This window comes from Lactuca serriola, chromosome 8 (genome assembly GCF_051521515.1).
Source record: "Lactuca serriola cultivar US96UC23 chromosome 8, Lser_US96UC23_V15, whole genome shotgun sequence".
Taxonomy (NCBI): domain Eukaryota; kingdom Viridiplantae; phylum Streptophyta; class Magnoliopsida; order Asterales; family Asteraceae; genus Lactuca; species Lactuca serriola.
In genome coordinates this window covers 72,377,140-72,388,762 of record NC_136415.1, presented here as the reverse complement: position 1 = coordinate 72,388,762, position 11,623 = coordinate 72,377,140, and the positions used below count along the sequence as shown (strand labels likewise).

Genomic DNA, 11,623 nt, shown 5'->3' with positions numbered 1-11,623 from the left:
CAAAAAATTTGAAGGCAATATAAACTTAACAATTACATCAGATTATGCAAAGTATATCCATATATTCTAAGAATATTGTTGATATTAGTAAATGATGGTAAAACAAATATAGCAGGAATAAGCCTAAAAAACTACAGTAATCAAGTAGCAAAATAGTGTCCTAGAAACAGAGAAAACCATAAAAGTAGTATTAGTGTCCTAGAAACTGAGAAAACCATAAAAGTAGTACCGGAAAAACGGGGAAAGATTCATAATGGTGAATAAAGGAATGCAAAGAAAACCACAAACCTATAAACAAATCACAAAGACAAACTGTTGTCCTAAATTAAAGTTGCCATTTAATCTTTACAGAAGACTTTGTATCATCTTGGATTGTAAATGTCTGGATTCTATCATTGAATTCTTCAATATTCCAAAATTCTGAGGAATCTGTTGCGAATTTTGTTGTTTGTGGCTGGTCACCATTACTTTTCCTAGAAACAAGCTGAGCTCCAACATAACTCTCAGCATCAGATGAACTCTGATGCATGCTGTCTAAGGAAAATGAAATCATAGTGTATGATGAATATAAAAATGTGGTGTGCCTCAATGAAACAAAGGAAATATATCCTACATATGTAGTTGATGATGCATTATATTTAGGCTCCACTGCTTCATTTGACTCCTGTGAAAGCTCAAATGGAGAATCTTTATCCACCTCCTGCTTGATGACTACATTTATTGCCGGAAACATCAACATTCGGGTGACAACACATATTAAGAACCCACAAAAGTCATTGTACCAGCCATCTGGAAGACACCATGTGAATGTTCTCACCCTAAACATTCTACCTACAAACACCTTTGGAATCTGATATGTAAGAGTGATATTGATAAAGTAATCTTCACTAGCATTTCCCTGCCATGGAAAACACATTCAATTATATATGATTCTTATGTTTGGGTTTTGTATAATGAAGATTGAAATTCAAAACGTAAGTAAGACAAACCTTGAGCATGGAGTCTAGTAATATGTCACCATCACCAAGTTTGTCACACCAAACAAGTGAGATTTTCCACAACCATTTACAGTTTGAAATATCTCCAAAGCTTTCAAGTGACCTACAGTCAATTGCTTCAACAACAGCTATACTCGATGGCAGCTCTGACACTTCTACCAGGCCTTTGCACTCTGACACATCGAGCCATTTGAGTCGAGGAACTCCCAAACAGCACAGCCCATTTCTTCATCTCCCAAACTGCTGTAGCTGAGATCCAACTTTTTTAGGTCCTTAAGAAAAAACAGCCGCCCTATGTGGTTCATGTTGTTATCACTTAAACAAGGCTTCATGTTGTGACGTAAACAAGGATCCTCTACACAACATTCTACACCAGGAAGATTGCTGCAACCACACCTCCAACAAATAACAAAAAAGTTCGAACAAGATTCTATGTAGGATGCACCCTCATTACTACTATTGTCCAAATCAAGATGCAGTAAATTCTCCATCTTCTGTTGTTGGATCTCTGAGAGCTTAAAAAGTTTCCTGCACCCTACGATTGAAAGGGTCTCAAGTTTCTGTAGTCCGGGAATATTAATGGGTGGAAACATCTTAAGACTGGTACAAAATTCTATAGATAAGAAAACAAGCTTTTCCAAGCGTCCAATCGATGGATGAATCTCTTCTAAAAGCTCAGGTCCATGAAGATAGAATCTTTCAAGATTAGGAAGTCCATCAAAATCTGGTGTCATGATTAGGTTATTCATATTCTCAAGTTCCACTGTCTTCAAATTTGGCAGCAACTATTGCATACAAGTGCTAACAAGTAAAATTTTTGGCACACATACATATACAAATTAAAAGAAAATAAAAAATGTATCTCTGTCATGACGATTAGCCAAAAAATATACTTAAATCATTTGAAGTGTTTGTTTATATAACAATCCTACCTAATATCATTTATAACAACAAAAATAATAAAAGATTTTTGGAAGAAAATCAATGACACCAATGTTATATATATATATATATATATATATATATATATATATATATATATATATATATATATATATATATATATATATATATATATATATATATATATATATATATATATATATATATATATAACATGGATTAAAATTACTAATGTGTCAATATCATATTAGAGAAGTTATATTTCAGAGTTTATCCATAATAACACAAAGAAAAATTACTATATAAAGGATCATGCTTTCAGTACTGGCTAGTTATGGAGAAAAAATAACTGAAGCTGCTTAATGAGTAATGACACCAACAACTGGTCAGATCAAGCATCGATCATCCACTTTGTTTTCATCTCTTGATTAGATAGACAGTACAAATTACCTTATAACCCTCCCAGAGTTGTTTTTGCAAGCTTTTTTGCAATTTTAGATGACAAAGCTTCCTTTGTGGAAAGTTACTAAGCAAATGACTTGCAAATTCACCGTGCCATTCAATCCACCTAAGGTTCTTCGCATTTGCAATAATTGGAGAAAGATGTTTATATCTTTGAGACTCATACACATAATATCCAAATCTTATTGCTTCAATCATGTCAAGTTCCTGTCATAGAGAAGCAAAATGGTGTCGGGGTGGAGTTAGAAGTATTTGTTTAATTATACATACATATATATCATGCAGAGCTACCTTAACCATTACCGTGGTTGCATCCATAGCACATATTTTCATAATATCATCATTCTCCCAAATTCTACTATGTTTTTCAGGATTGTTAGGATGTTCCCCTCTAACAATGTAGTGTGCCATTTCTTGCACCAGATCATGCATATCAAACTCTCCATATTCTGAAATAGTTATGAGAGCCTTTTGTACCAACACCTTTATGCCTATAACAGGGTGAAGATCTTCATTGCATCATCTTTGTCTTGCCGCCTAAAGAAACATGCAATATCTAGGAACAAATCTTTCTCAAGCTTTGTAAGTCCATCATAGCTGATTTTTAGCTTTTTCAGAATATCAATATCTGGGATCTCTTTTAGTCTGGCTAATGCACTCCTCCACTCATTAATGTCTTTGTCACACAGAAAAGAACCAAGAACCGTAAGTGCTAACGGAAGCCCACCAGCATAAGAGACCACCTCTTTTGAAAGATGCTCATAATCTTCCACGGGTCTACTATCCCGGGGTGCATGCTTGCGAATGAGCATAATCGATTCATTATCATTGAGTAACCTAATATCATGTATCACATTTACTCTGTGTGCAGTTAATAAATGTTCATCTCTTGTTGTGATTATTATTCGGCTTCCATCACCGAACCAATTATGTGATCCAGCTAACGCTTTTAGTTGGTCAAGGCGATCAACATCATCAAGAACAATCAATACCTTTTTCTGGCATAACCTACCCTTTATCATGTGTCTTCCTTCCTCAACCCTACGTACATGTGTTTGCTTTTGTTTCAAAACATCAGAAAGAATTTCTTTTTGTAACTTTTCCAATCGGTTTTTACTTGATTTCTCTCGGATATTGTCTACAAAGCAGCAACCATCAAATTCCCTAGAGATCTCCTCATATACAGCAGATGCAAGAGTAGTCTTACCACCACCCCCAACCCCCCATATTCCAATCATACGCACACCACCGGACCCAATTTGTAACTCTGATTTCAGGCGTTGCATGCGAACTGATATTCCGATTAGGTTCTCATTTGCACTTGAAGCTACAAGCTGCACCTTCTGTGAAATTTCGACAACAATTTGTTTGATGCCTTGTGATTCATGCCTGCATATTGGATATACAAAGATAATTAATATATGCTCATATTGACAAAAGATGTAATCTGTTTCATGCTCCATAAAATAAGGAAAAATATTCCTAATTACCCTTCATATTTCATATCCAGATAGAACTGGTAAAAACAATATATATCAAGTAGTTGTAACAACTTTTGAGATAGATAGAATAGTTTCAAAAAGCAAAAACTAAAGCAAGATATATTTCTGTTGTAACTTGAAACGAGGTGTTAAGTATGGAATTAGAACTAACATAACAAACCACATCTAGTGCAAGTGTGAAGCATCTCATAATCTTCTACACGTTTCTATTCAGCTCTGATCAGGTGATCTAGTCAAAACTTCTGTGTTTCAAGTTAGAAGTATATGTGCGTTGTATAGCATATCTTAAGCATAAAAAGTACAAAAACGAAGAAAATTACCCATTAGCAATGTTCCTCATTTCCCATCCAGAAATGCTACTTGCATCCACAAGTGCTTTTCTCCAAGATTCAACCTTGGTCTTGTTCTCCCACTCGTGTTTGGTAAATGCTTCTTTGTATTTCCGTTTTTGTTTTCGCACATCAGAGGGATCTACATCATAAAATATGGGCATAATGATTTGCCCTCTTGTATCCCTGCATCTCATAATATGTGAAAGCTCATCCAAGCACCACGACGAATCTGCATAGCTTTTAGAGAATATGATGACAGCAATATGTGATTCGCTGATAGCCTTCTTAAGGGATGGGCTGATAGATTCACCCCGAGGAAGTGCTATGTCTTCCTTGTAAGTGTTGATCCCTTGTTGTTCAAGAGCTGTGTAGAGGTGATCAACAAAAGTTCGACGAGTATCTTCTCCTCTAAAACTAAGGAAAACGTCGTAATTCCATAAATGAGAAGAAAAGGTTGGAGCAGAGGGAGAAGATGATGAAGATGCCATCAATGAGTGGATTTTTTCAGATCAAAAGCTTGTGGTCTGAGCACCACAGGGAAATGAACTATGTATATAAAGATGTGAGTTTCCAAGTAATTTCTTATCATTTTCAATGATGCTAGTTGTTTTCACATTGATGATGCCATTATGATAATCAACGATTATTTATGAAAATATGGAGGAAATTTTCAGACGGGAACATTTTCATTAGAAACAGAGAAATGGAAATAAACGAGTTATTGCTAGAAAAATATGGAGGAAATTTTCAGATGGGAACATTTTCTAACAGAGTAGAAAGAAATATATAAACTAGAATATGTCTACAGCTGCTATAGAAGCATCTTGTTCAACCCATATTCTTACTTTATTTTTTATTTTTAATCACAGTTGACTTTAAATATTAAAAGCAGATAAGGACAAAAGATGTTAGATGACATTTCTATTTAATCAGATTTCATAGGTGGGATGATATATTTATTTTTTCCAAAAAAACAAAAGGAAATCTCCATTTCGTATCATTGTATTGTTAAATTACTATAAATATGTTACAATAACGAAAATTAACTAAATTATTGGATATGATGTCAACATTTTGTTGATTAATTAATGATTATCTTTTACCATCAGTTTTTATATCTCTAAATATATTGTGAATGCAAATATGTTGGGTGAGGAAATCACTATCCACTTAAAACTGGCCTAAAAAAGCAGATTTTGTTACCTTCCTAATAAAAAAAATATAAATATGTGAAACTTATTTTCAGTGCAATCATTTTGTCAAGAAACATAAATGAATATATAAAGACAAAACTGCACAAATGGTCCCTGTGGTTAGCAGAAAATTGACACTTTGGTCCAAAAAAGTTTGGACTAGCACCAGAAGTCCAAACTTTTCATTTTCTTGCGAGTTTGGTCCAATTTGCTTTAAACATTTTTATAATGACAGTTTTGCCCCTGAATTTATCCTTTGTATTTTCTTTGTTAAATATTTTTATTATAGAAATTAATAAAATACTCTCTCTCTCTCTCTCTCTCTCTCTCTCTCTCTCTCTCTCTCTCTCTCTCTCTCTCTCTCTCTCTCTCTCTCTCTCTCTCTCTCTCTCTCTCTCTCTCTCTCTCTCTCTCTCTCTCTCTCTCTCTCTCTCTCTCTCTCGTTGAAAGTCAATGAACAAATAGAGAAACTGTAAACTTCTTTCCCTTCTGATCAAAGTAATATACACAAAAATATGTAAACCTTTTTTCTACATAATCCTCATCTTCCTTTGACTAATTCAGCATTAACCCACCTCGTCACCACCAACAACGGAAACCACCATCGTCACCATCTCTCTTATCTTTTGACCGGAGCAACCCGAACTGTTGTGTCTCTGACCACCTGATAACACCTAGAACAACATCACCACCACTCCTCCGAATATGTGATGCCGACGAGAGGAGAAAACGGGCAAACACATCGACCACAGTCGATTGTGGCAGTTCTTTTACAAATCGAGTCCAAAGAGCCATTGCTAAGCCCAATTTACGAAACCCTAGTGTTAGAGAAGAAGGATTCTACATCGACGACAGAGAAGGATCATCGCAGCAAACCCTAGCTCATCCCTTTCTTAGATCTTTCATCATCGGAGAAGAAAGGTTATCTGAAGGCGCACAATCTGTTTAATATTTGTTCGATCTTCGTCTCCGACTGTGTATCTTTTTTCTTCTTCTATCTCGACCGGTGAGCAACGGGGGTGCACCGATCTTCTACCTCACTGTATTTGTGTATGTTTATCATTTATGGAATTTGATTTGTGTGTGAGTATTTATCCCCAAAAAATCAATTTGTTTGTGGGAATCATATCAGATTCCAGATTCAGATGAAGGAATTATTAGAGCACCTCTAGTGTTCACTGGTTTGTAGAGGGAATAAGGACGAAAGCAACAAGGTGTTAGTGGAAATCTCGACGGTAGCAGGTGGTGGTGGCTGGTTTTTACGTTGGCAGCGGTGGCAATGGGGAGGCGAGTCTGCCTCCGTTAGTTTTTTGTTCGACGACAAATGAAGAGGGAAAAGGGAGGGAATCAATTAGCAGTGATCGGAGAAGGTGTGGGTGGGCTAATCGCAGAAAACAGTGGGGAAGATGGGGTAGTGGCATCGGTGGTTTATGGTGGTTAAAACCCGTCGTGTGTGGGTTTTTCTTCAACTGAGAGAGAGAGAGAGAGAGAGAGAGAGAGAGAGAGGACATTGTAACGGGGAGAGAGAAAGAGAGAGAGAGTATTTTATTAATTTCTATAATAAAAATATACAAAAAAGCAAATATAAAGAATAAATTCAGGGGCAAATTTGTCATTATACAAATGTTTAAAGCAAATTGGACCAAACTTGCAAGAAAATGAAAAGTTTGGACCTCTGATGCTAGTCCAAACTTTTTTGGACCAAAGTGGCAATTTTTAGCTAACCACAGGGACCATTTGTGCAGTTTTGTCATATATAAATTATGATTTTCCATCTTTTGTAACTACATCTTCAAGTTCAGGGTTCAATTCCATGTTTGTCAAGAAAGAGTTTTTTTGCTTCAGTGAACAAAGGTTTTCTGAAGCCTGAACCCAAAATAAACCAAAAGTACAAGGATCCTCCATGCCAAAAAAAAAAAAAAAAAAATCTTTTAGGGACCTAATCCATAATTTGCATATCAGCACAGGAACGAAAAATGTGATTTACTCAACATGTTATAGAATTGAAATTGATGTTAGTATTTATCATTGTTGATTAAAATATGATTATCTTTCCCTATGATCATAATTTTTTCTTTAAAACAACATATGAATGAATATATGGTGAGGAAATTACTATCCACTTAAAGCAGCTTATGATAAAAAATAAATAAATAAATAAAGTAGAATTTATCTACCTGAATAATCTAAACATAACCAGCTGATAGCTGAGTTGTATTCCATGTTTTTTAAGTTTAGACATTAGATTCTTTCTATCTTTTCTATTTATTGGTTGCTTAACTTTTTAAAGAAAATAAAATATGAAATTTACACTTAGAATATGTGTCATTATTTTGTCATGAACCATAAACAAATATACAAATTATGATCTTCCGTCTTTTGTAATTATAGAGCTCAAATAAATGCCTATGAATTACAACTTTTTTTTATGAAAAATTGTTTTGAACTGTTCAAGACCTAACTTTGCTACTTCTTTTCTGTGAGTCTGAAGATTTTAACTCTGTATTTTCAAGTAGAATTCAATAAAGTGCATATGTTGTTAAAATTGTGGATTACTAACTTATTTATTCAAGAGTGTCATAGTTTTACCCAAAAATGCAACAAGCCAGCAAAGTCGATGATTTATGCAGTCATATTTCACTTTGTTCAAAAACATTTACCAAGTGATGATATACTCTATTTCATAATTTGGTAATAACATGAAACATCAAGATCACATAAATACGTAAAAAAAGTGTAAAGTTGTTGCATGATAGTTGCTACTTGGACCAGATCTGACTCATGTGTTGTTTGATTATGATTGAAAATATGTTGTCTAATTAACTGGCCATGTTGAATGATGAAAATGACCATCAGACCATCCATCAATGTTAAGATCTAAACCATGTAAAACCGGTATAATTTGGTCAAGAATATGGACCAAACAATGGAGAAATGATTTCTAGGGTTGAATAGAGCCATAGCCTAATATTGTAAACTTATGTGGCCGGTTATAAAGATGATAATGAGACAAACAGTTGTCAAACTGCAACTGATTTACTTAAAGAAGCAAAAGATAACTCATCCTGCTGCCAATTGCATACATAAATTAAGATCCTATCGATCCACTCTTCAATATGGGACTGCAGACTAATATTCTATTTTCTAATTCAAAGTATTATTTCTTTTTAAATGTGACTTTGATGAATATATTTAAATTATAAAAAACTTATTATAGAAGTATTTTGGAGTTCAAATAATTTACACAATTTTGAGGAGTATTATTTTTAAATGTTAAACAATGGTTATTGGCATTTGTCATATCCACATTGATGTGCTGGCTTGTTGAGATAGAAGATATATGGTTTGAGAACCTAAATGAAATCATTTTTATTGAGAGAGATGTGAGTTCCCAAGAAATTTCTAATTTACCAAATTCCCATGAATGATCTTATCACTAGACATGTTCAATACAAAATGAGGACCTTCTCCCATTGTAATATTATCATCATAACCACCCGTTTTTTAGAAATAAAAAATAAATAAAATTGAATACATATTCTTAGTTGTCTTGGGTTTAGCCCTTTCAATAGTGGTATGAGTTAGTAAGGGCAGTAAGGCTTTTTTCTAGTTAAAACGGTGCTTTGCTGGTTGCGGGTGTTTTAGCCTCTTTGGACATTTTCAGATGGTGTAAATCTCTAGGAGAGTTCTAGCTCTCGAAGGTAAAGTTTTATTTTGTGATCCTTCAGTTCTTAATTAAATCAATTCAGTTCCAATTACTAGTGCAAGTGTACAACAAACTTTTGGATGGGTTTTTCATTAGAAAGTGTTAAATGTAAATAAATGAACATTATTGATATAGTTTGTGTTTAATAAGTCTTTTTGGAAATTGATTACGTGGCATTATTTTGCCGCAAAATATAAATTTATGTAAATTATAAATTCTTTAGATTGCTATAATGTATCTTGTTTAAATATTATTCTTAAAAGCATGTGTGATAAGATTCCCATCTCTCCTCTATTAAGCTTTTCTAGCAATCTAAGCCTTCTAGGAACGAAACGGAACACAAATTTATGTTAAACATCAAATGGGAATAAGTTTCAAAATAATTACCTGAAGGCTTAACTTTGTAAAACAATTGCATGGTAAGTTGGTAGTTGTTGAATCTTGATTACAAACCTTTTGTTTGATGCTCCTTTCTTTTACTTCTGCATTATGGCTGCAATGGATGCATGCAAGATAACATATTTATTTTTCTTTTTTTTTTCTATACCAAAAATATATATGTGATCTTCACACACCATCCCAGCGGTCTAAAACTGCTGACATGTGTTTGAAGACGCAGTGCACATGCCATCAATCCAGACAGTGGATCTGAATTTAGGTACTCGTTCAAATCCATCATCATGCGTATGATATAATGAGAGTGGTTTCCTCAACTTTTGAGCATGCTGATTGAGATGTTGCTTGTAGAAAACATGAGGTTTTTGAACCTAAAGGATGCAAAAATAAATAAATAAATAAATAAAACTATGTTACATGTGATTATGTTGCATAATATCATATACTAGACATCATATTCTCTTGTGATAAACAACAATTTTGTATTTTCAGATTTGAATGTTCAACTGAGTGATCCCAGTTTGCAATTGAAATAGCAAAAGCTTTCGTTGTAGGACTCATGTTTGGCCCTTGTGCCATTCGTCAATAAAAGATGCGCAAAGACCACATCTTAGATCAATTAAACCCTCGTCAGGAAAGCTTTGAATTTCATAATAGCAATGCATACAGATAAAATAAAATAACAAGTTGGACCATCCCCAATAGTTAGGAATCATCCTCCTATTCCTATTCCCCACAAAAAAGCTACTAATTGGTGGACAAGCAATTCAATTTTGGTAGAGTTACAATGAGCATAGTAGATATTGAAGCAAAAGGATATCTAGTCGTTTAGCAATTGAGTGTTATACCATACTGAGTCCTGTTGGCTTTTCACAAGCCTGTATCAAGACTATGGCAATGAAACAGAGACAGGGATAAAACATGGAGAAAAACAGAGGGCAAGATACTTAAAGATTATAGCTTTTTATTCACTGAATTGAGAGAGGAGGTGATAACCTCAACGTACATACTGCTAAGCTATTTAAACTCAAAAAAATGCTAAAAAGACTACAACTACCCCTAGTGGCATAAAACCCGGATTCAACAGCCCACATGGCTTTGAATTATTCAAAACATAATAAAAACATGACATAAAACAATAAACTAATTTCTGAATTATTCCAACACTTTCCTCCTTAATTTAGAAATCATATCTTCACTACTCCAAGGAGACTTCGCATCTCCTCAAACTTCAATCTTCCCAATGACTTTGTTAGGACATCAGCTTTCTGTTCGTTGCTGCAAACATGTGTGACTGAAATGTTGTTGGATTAGTGTCTAAGTCCATAACTATTTTGGTATGTACTTGACCCGATTATGAGCATGGTCCTTTTGGGTTGCCTTCACCATAGCAATATGTAGGATGAATTGAGGAGAGAAAGGTTTAAATATGATTTATTAATATATTATGAGAATAATATATTAAAGGAGAAATCATATTGTTTAATTAATATTAGTCAAGAATTAATTGATAATTAATTTTGTGGCTAAAAGAGATTAATTAAACTTAGGGGACTGGACTACAATTATTGGATAATTGAGTTATTGGGCTAAGGAATGCTAAAGGAACAAGGGGTGAACGAAATTATGATGGAAGCCCATCATATTTTCGTCCATGGCCTTATCCAGAAGGTTCCATGGGCTGCTTAGAGTTTAAGCTGTCCATTAGGGTTTTGACTGAAACCCTAGCAACCCACACTAGTATATAAAGGACCCCTTAGGCCCCAAAAACATGTACATCACTTCCATTAGGGTTTCCAGCCGTTTTGGTGCCTCCCCTCTCTTCTCCTCTTCATCCAATTTGCTTAGTGGTGTTTGTGACTCCATTAGAGGTGCAGCATTTGAGGCACTAAGCTTTCTAAGGCCAATCCAAGCAAGGAATTGATTGTTATTGCTATATAACAATCAAAGGTAATTCTATAAACCCTAATTCAGTTTATAATATGTTAGATCTAAGTTTGTTAGTCTTGGATTCAAAGCATGTACAATAGAGAAACCTAGATCCAAGCATTAGGGTTTGTATGAGCACATAGGATTGTTCTTATGCCTAAAACCCATCAGTGGTATCAGAGCCTTGATTGGTTTCAGTTGT

General features: G+C 34.3%; 1 pseudogene across 1 annotated transcript; it reads right to left on the bottom strand.

Annotated features, from left to right (window-relative positions):
* Positions 1-1,014: 1,014 nt before the first annotated feature.
* LOC145065619 (disease resistance protein Roq1-like) lies at positions 1,015-4,932 on the bottom strand (annotated as a pseudogene). The gene is made up of 4 exons (XR_013688491.1): positions 4,186-4,932; positions 2,667-3,752; positions 2,352-2,570; positions 1,015-1,783 (listed from the first exon to the last, which is right to left on the bottom strand). The product of XR_013688491.1 is annotated as a disease resistance protein Roq1-like (transcript).
* Positions 4,933-11,623: the final 6,691 nt, after the last annotated feature.